Source organism: Trachurus trachurus (assembly GCF_905171665.1).
Source record: "Trachurus trachurus genome assembly, chromosome: 6".
Lineage (NCBI taxonomy): Eukaryota > Metazoa > Chordata > Actinopteri > Carangiformes > Carangidae > Trachurus > Trachurus trachurus.
The window spans coordinates 31,376,813-31,384,723 of record NC_139897.1 but is presented as its reverse complement, the minus strand read 5'-3'; the positions used below and the strand labels follow the sequence as shown (position 1 = coordinate 31,384,723).

The 7,911-nt window shown below is 39.0% G+C and overlaps 1 protein-coding gene across 1 annotated transcript in view; it reads left to right on the top strand.

Moving 5' to 3' along the window:
* LOC310987534 (NACHT, LRR and PYD domains-containing protein 3-like) overlaps window positions 1–7,911 on the top strand; it is a 192,529-nt gene that overhangs the window by 106,070 nt on the left and 78,548 nt on the right. The window lies entirely within an intron of this gene.

Below are 7,911 nucleotides of genomic sequence, written 5' to 3'. Positions count from 1 at the left end.
AGAAAATTTCTAGTGTTAAATGTGAAGTATGCGTCCCAGAAAACGTCCTCTTTGGGCGAGTGGCGTTCCCAGCTCTCTGCTCTGATCCTCCTCCTGGTGTCGTCATGTTTCACTTCTGCTCCGACACACAGGCGACGTCCCACGCTGATAGTAAGCAAACTATTAAACCATGTTTCCATCCACATGTTTTTATTCACATGAAGCAATATGGAATTAAAAATGTCTTATGGAAACAGTAAAGTTCATTGGCTTTTCTCTTGATTGATACAAAGTTTATGCAACAAATTCTGATGGAAACAGTTCTTTCCCAGATAAATGTGAGTTGTGATCATGTTTTATGTCAGTTCCACTTGGTATTCCAGCTGTTCAAAGACACGGTGGGAGTAAACACAGAAAGATGCAGGTGAACAGACGACAGACTGGCTTCATGTGAAGTTTGAAGCGCTGCAGGTGACCGGTCCCTCCGCTGTCTGGAGGAAATGCATCAAGACGGTGTTTACAATTACACGCCACTGTCTTCTCATGTGCAACAGCCTATTTACCAACTTCACCTGGCTGGCGTGCGTGTGGCTCAGCGGTTTCCAGTCGCCACCTGTTTAATGCCAGGTGGAGATCACGCCGCTGCGTCAGCCGGCTCCTCTTACTGGGGAAAACATTGGCCAGTAAGTTAGAAGAAAATAACAGTTATATTTTGTTCTTTTCATGCCGACAGTATCATGGCGAGCTAGCTCTACACAGCAATGCAATGTGTTTTCTTTAGTGTCTTTTTATAGACCATCAGCTGTAGCCTCAGACATTAGTTAGAACCTCTTTTCATGGTTCTTGTTTTAAAATGAGGCTGAAGACTGTGAGGACTTTTTAACTCGCTCATTGAGCATTAGCTTAATTAGGTAGCTGACTGCAATGCTCCCTGGGTAGACAGTGTTTGTCTCTCTCCACATAGCACAGGTGAACAGGTCAGGCTAGTTGATGGGATGACTATAACATACCTGAAGGGAAAGCTGCCATCATAATTCTGAGTGGTGGGCAGGTACGACTATAGTGTCTCCTATTTTGCAGGCCTAAATACACTGCAAAGAATAAGAAGAATATTTGTCTTATTTCTTGTCAAAATGTCTCATTTCTAGTCAAAACAAGTTTTTTTGTTTGTAATAACACTAACAATAACTTATTTGAAGTGAAAATATACTTGAAAGAAGTCAAAAGTGTCTAAAGATAAGCTACTTTTTAATGTGATGAGTCTTATTTTGAGTAGCCTGTAATGAGATTTGTTTTGACTAGAAATAAGACAAATATTCTTGGTAAGATTTTGAGTTTTTGCAGTGTATACTCTGCTACGGAGCCAAGACAGCGATCACTGAGGGTGTGAAGTTTCCATCGTTACACACTCAACCTTTGGACCGTTTTGTGTGCAGCATCCGGGTACTTACACTACACTGTGTTGTGACATAGTTGTGAATCAGTGGCGGCTGGTGACTGGAAACATTGTGGAGGACAGGTTGTTATTTCATACTGGTGTACGACTTATCCCTACTTTCTTATATTCAATGGACATTAAGCAGTAAAACAATGCCTTACAAGACTTTTTAAAAACAGCATCATTTTATTCAATCCTGCTGTTTTCAGATTAATACAGGCCTAATGGAAAAGATGGAGCATTTATCAAGGATGTTAGATAAAAGGTAAAAAAAAAAAAAAAACAGCAGGCCAGAGTTCAACACCTGTCACAGTGGGAATTTTACACAACACCGTCTGATTTAAAGAATAAAGACAAAAACCATGAAAATCTGGAATTATAAATAACAAAGCAAAGTGTTCCACTCAATTTAAATACATACATGTACTTTTAAAGCTTTTACCTGGGCTTTTAGACGAGGGATTCTCCAGGAAGGGACAGTTTCTTTATTCACTGACTGAAATACAGCAGTGGACAAAAACAAAAAAAATCTGCGGTGAGAGCTGGATATGGATCACTCGTCCAAAACCTGCAGTTTGACAACGTGTCTTACTTTTATTTGTGGGTTGATAGATGGGAAAATCAACAGTCCTTGTTGCTGCCGACACGTCACTGAAAACTATGAAGGATCTCTCTGACTGCTTCTCTCTGAACAGTTTATCCAGTAATGTGCTGGTGTTTCCTTTGAAGCCGATGCAAATATCACTGGAAACTCTGTATTTCTTATAGGAGCATAGGAGTGAAAGCTTTACAGACATAGCAACAGTAACCAAGGGCTTATTTGGGAACTGTCATTGGACCAACCTGATGTCAATCTTGTGTTCTGGTTGCTAACCCTAACCCTAATGCACATCAGCTTGAAAATGTGTTGAAAAGGGTCTAAAAAAATCAACTGTTATATTCATAGTGGGTAATAAATATGTGTTTTACATGTCGAGGATCGATCCAGTTTCTGTATCAGGGGTTTAAATTCTTCACTTTCATCAAACAAGCAGCAGAAGTCTGGTCGAGAAAATCCTCAGAACCATCAGTGTGACTTTGAAACAGATACATAATAGATGGATTTATTGTTCCCCATCTGACTTTCTGTTCTGTATCATGGTAAACTGAATATATTTGTGGTTTGCATTGCTGCTCAGACGACATGAATCAAATCAACCTCGAAACATGTTGTGTTTTTTTCACTGTCATTTATTAAAATTACATTAGTCAATTTTATCACCTTCATATGGTGGATCAATTTGTCCACAGTACATTCAAAGTCAAAGAAAGAGTGAGACGTCATCACAAACTGGAATGTTGACATTGACAGATAGACAGATAGAAGAGCTTTGATCCATGTCTGTGGAGGTTCTTAGGTGGCCCAGGTCATCGTAGTCTTTAAGTACGTAAGTTTAACAAATTAGTTTCAGTTTCAGTTTAATTTATTGACAAGGGACAATGTACATTAATAAAACATTGTAAAAAACAAATGTAAATGCACCCGAGGAGTTAGCTAAAAAAGCTCATTTTCATCGATGATAAAAGGCAACCTTTAAAAAAAGTAACAATGAGGTAAAATACCAAAGACATATTAATAAATATACATTTGTAAGACAATACACACATTTGCGATAGCACCAAAAGACCAAAGACACATTCAATTCACATTAATAAATATACATTTGTAAGGCCATAACACACGTTTGCGGTGGCACAAGGTAGTTAGTGCTCATAATATAATCAGTTCTTAGTGCTGCCATCATAGGGCATCAGCAATACATAGTATTAAGGAACAGGATTCATTAAACGAATCACTATAACTATCTGGTTACTATGTAATAACTATCTGGTTACTACATATAGGAAGATACATAGACTGGTAGACTGATAGATAGACTGGTCAATATTCTCAGGACCACCTCCACCAATTTCTGCCATATAAATAACATGTATAATTGTTATAATCACTTTAAATTTATAACATATGCTTGTAATTATTATAGGAATAATGTGGACAATGGCTGCCTGAACATCAATAACACTTCACTCTTCCTAACTCTCAGGCCTTAACCCTTGTACTTGTAGCTGCACTCGTTGTTGAAAAAGGCCATGAATCATACTGATGTCAAGGTTCATCTTTTTATTTCCTCCTCATTCTCCTCCAACTACGACACGATAAACAATCTTGATACACCGTGAAAACTGAAACATAAAAATCTAAGTGAGGCCAATGCAGCGCAAAATAATAAACAGAATACAGTCCCATTAGAAATAACCAAAATAATACACAGGTAAACAGAAGTATATTTACCGTGTGCGCCTCTAGAACATAGTGTAGTCTGTTTTCTTTTCTGACCAGGCGTCCGCCATGTATCCAGACTCTCTTAGCTCTATGGGCAGACCTCACATTGAAACTCTTTCTTTCTCTTTACTCTCTCATTTCTAAATTATTTATGAATTTATACTTATTTATTAACCTTTTAAACCACTTCATTAACTCATGAAATTCTGTCTCCAACAGTTACACAGAGCCAGGCTGCTCCTCCAAGTCTACAATGATACAATGAGATCTGAGATGTTCAGTAACAAAAAGGAATCAGGTTTATTTCTCTGTGGTTAATGGACCAGTAGAAGAAGATTTGACTAAATACAGAGTCAGGTTTAATCAGAACATCACAGTAACAACTGTAACAATGCTGATGGTAACGGTAATGCTGCAACTGATTTAAGTCGAAGTGAAGATTAGTGACAGTCTCTGCACATAAGAGCTGAATATAAAATCAATGGAACAGCTAGTTTTCTACCAAGGCTTCACCAAGTTTGTATAATTATTCTGTAAATAGCCTGAGAGAACAGGTCTATAGGAGCTCAGATGAAACTTCCCAGTGGATTTCATGTAGATTTTTAAAAGAGTTGTGCTACCAGGACCAAACTGAGCTCCGGAGAATGTACATTTTTAAAATGTGTTGATCATTTTTTCTTGTTTCTATTTTCAATCACATCTTTAAAGATCTGTCAGTGACACCAAACCCATTGAAGGGAAACTTTGTTTTTTTTTCAACCTGGGCCCTGCACTGCAAAAACTCAAAATCTAACCAAGAATATTTGTCTCATTTCAAGTCAAAACAAATCTCATTCTACTTAAAATAAGACTCATCACATAAAAAGCAGCTTGTTATTAAACACTTTTTACTTCTTTCAAGCATATTTTCACTTGAAATAAGTAGAAAAATCTGATAGTGGAGCAAGTTTTTCTTTCTTATTACAAACACAAAAAACTTGCTTTCACTGGCAAATTTTTCTACTTATTTCAAGTGAAAATTTGTTTGAAACAAGTGAAAATTATCTCAAAACAAGTTCATTTTGAAGGGGATAGTCTTAGTTTAAGTCAAAAGAGATTAGTTTTGATGAGACATTTTGACAAGAAATAAGACAAATATTCTTGGAAAGATTTTGAGTTTTTGCAGTGTGTTTTCATATGTTTTTCTGTATAGGTGAGGGATGGATAATACTTTTATTGAGGTGGCTCCAGTATTGAGCCGGGCAGGCAGCCTGCAGCCCAGCTAACGCTCTTCAACCGGGCAAGTGGCTCCCGTCAAAGTTCGCCCTACAAACGTGCTTTTTTTCCCACACTGACTTTAATTTATTAAAATCTCATTAGTCAGTCACATCATATTCATATGGTGGATCCATTTGTGCAAAGGACCAGTTTGAACTTTCAAAGTCATAGAAACAAGAGCAAGACGTCATCACAAACTGTCCCTTCCTACGGTGGCCCAGAGAGGTCAGAGACAAACAGCAGCAACACTTCAGACCTGCTTTGTCCATCATGTACCTGAGACATTACTCAGTGCTGAAGGTGAATTTATCAATAAATACCCAAGTTTTTAAAGGTTTTTAGAGTTGGTCCAGAAAACCAAGGAACATCCACTTCAACGTTTAACTCTAAACAAATAGGGGTCATGGGTGAAAGAACAAAATAGAGACAGTCTGTTCCCTCAAAAATGGGACAGTTTTGGTTCAGGTAAATTATACACAAACGTGCTTTTAATGGGTCATTTCTGGGACAAAAAGAACAAGGCAGACACATTCTGACGTGGTGCTCACATCCACTTTGAGTGAGGGGTCGGTGGGGATGGGCAGCAGCAGGTCTCTGCAGATCGCCTGCTTCTCCTCGTTGAAGCGAGTCTTTGCAGCATTTCTGATTGGACACAAACAGGTGGCATCTCTCTTTATTTACGCAGTTTCAATGTTGATAGGACCAGAATGAGCATGCTTTACTCTGCTTGTATTGAATCTCTTTCTCTTAGTGTGATTTGTTGGTTCTGTCACCTTAGCCATCAGAACAAAAGAAACTTAAGTTTGGCCTCAGACTCTCTGTTACATTCTTGGACCTGCAGCCACTTGTTGTTATTTCATGGTTTTGCAGGTTGTGGTTTTATACATTTGTGTTGTGATTTCTGAAACTTTTGACTGATATGAAAGAAAATCAGTTCCTCAACAGACTGAGCTGTAACTTGTAGTGGAGTGTCTTTAAATCTCTCAGCAGCTCTTCTACCACAGCTGGATCTCAGCTCACTGTTTATTCATGGTGTCAGAGTTCACCTGTCCATACAGGTGTAATACCAGGAGTTACCCAGCAGGTGGCGCCACCCTCCTGTAGAAAGAGACTTCCCCTCTGTCACCATGAACTTGGGATTTCCTGTAAATGCTGAGGAGGAAGTGAAAGTAAAAATGTTCAGACGCCATGTTAGAGTGAATGGAGCAGAAGGAGAGAAACTGAAGTCTGAGACGAGTGAGTGTCAACACAACATTATTACTATTAATATTATTATTATTATTGTTGTTGTTTTTGTTTTTGTTGTTGTTGTGTCAGAGTGGGAAAGTCAGTGTGTCTGTGTGGACTGTGGAGGGAAGAAGAGTCAGACGTAGTCCGTACATACGTCAGCACATTGTCTCAGATTCACCTCCACACAACTTCTTCAAACTCAGAACAAACATCAAAGGTCAAAGGTCACGGTGACTGGATGAACATGGATTTAATGTCAAAGTCCTATGAGTGGTGGAGGTCAACGACTGGATCAGACAAGGAAGTGGTTATAGTTTGTCCTCGGTGGATTTGGGTGTGTCTTGATTCTGTCTGTGTGTGTGTGTGTGTGTGTGTGTGTGTGTGTGTGTGTGTGTGTGTGTGTGTGTGTGTGTGTGTGTGTGTGTGTGTGTGTGTGTGTGTTACTAGTTTCCCTCTCAGACTGACTGAAGTCCTGAAGATGAGTGTTAATGTGGAGGAACAGGAGGACAGATCAAAGTCTCTGGAGAGTGACCGGTCCAAACATGAACCTCCAGACTCACAGTAAGAGACCAGATAAAAACCTGAAGTGTGTGTGACGTCACAGGAGAGGAAATGTGTGTGTTTCCACTGATCAGTGTGATGTGAATAAAAACATGTTTGTGTTTGCAGAGGTCAGAACCACAGACTGAGAGCAGAGTCTCCAGGATCCATCTGTCTGTCTATGAGGAGTGACTGGTCCATGGGACGACCTCTAAACTTCAGTCTTGGACCTGGACCTCCAGAGTCACAGTAAGAGACCAGATTCAGACCTGTGTGCAGGTTTGGAGGGTTACTTTAAATATGTAATCCAGTACAATTACAAACTACATTTGAAAAATAATGCAATCAGTAACTTACTCTAAGTATCACACAATTAAAGTAATCAACCAGATTACTTTTAGTTACTTTTGGATTACTTCAATACCAAATATGCAAATTAAGAATATCACACAACCAGCACACATCAATCCACGTCGATTAGTTCACTCAAAACAGGAAGTCAAACTCACTGAGCATCCAGTAAATTTCAAAATAAAACACAGTGGAAAAACTCCCGTGACAATTGACCATGAGTCACCGGTCAGTCAGAGTCCTGAAGCTGACAGGACGTCATGAAGGAAATAAAAAATAATAGTGGAGGAGGAAAACTGCAACATTTTTAAAAAAAGTAATCCTTACAAGAAGTAATCCCCATTTTTATCAAACATACCAGCAATCTGATGACATGTTTTTTCTGTACTGTAAATATATAAATAAATAAAATAAAATAAAGTTGATACTGTAACAGATTACAGTTTCCTTCTTTTTTCTCTTACGCCATGACATGTAATCCATTACTCCCCAAGCCTGCCTGTGTGTGTGTCCTCTGTATGTATGTGTGTGTCAGTGTCAGTGTGTGATCCTGTGTAGAGCTGATGTGAGACAGATGTTCAGCAGCTGGACACTGGACACAGTTAATGACTGACTGACTCTACACTGTTGTCTATGATGCTGCTGTGTTGCTTCCATCCTTCACTACAGTGTGTGGTGCTGGACGCTGACGTCACTGGAGACTTCCCACAATGCACCTGTGTTCAGAGAGAGAACTGATCAGTGATCAATGTGATGTGAATAAAAACATGTTTGTGTTTGCAGAGGTCAGAAC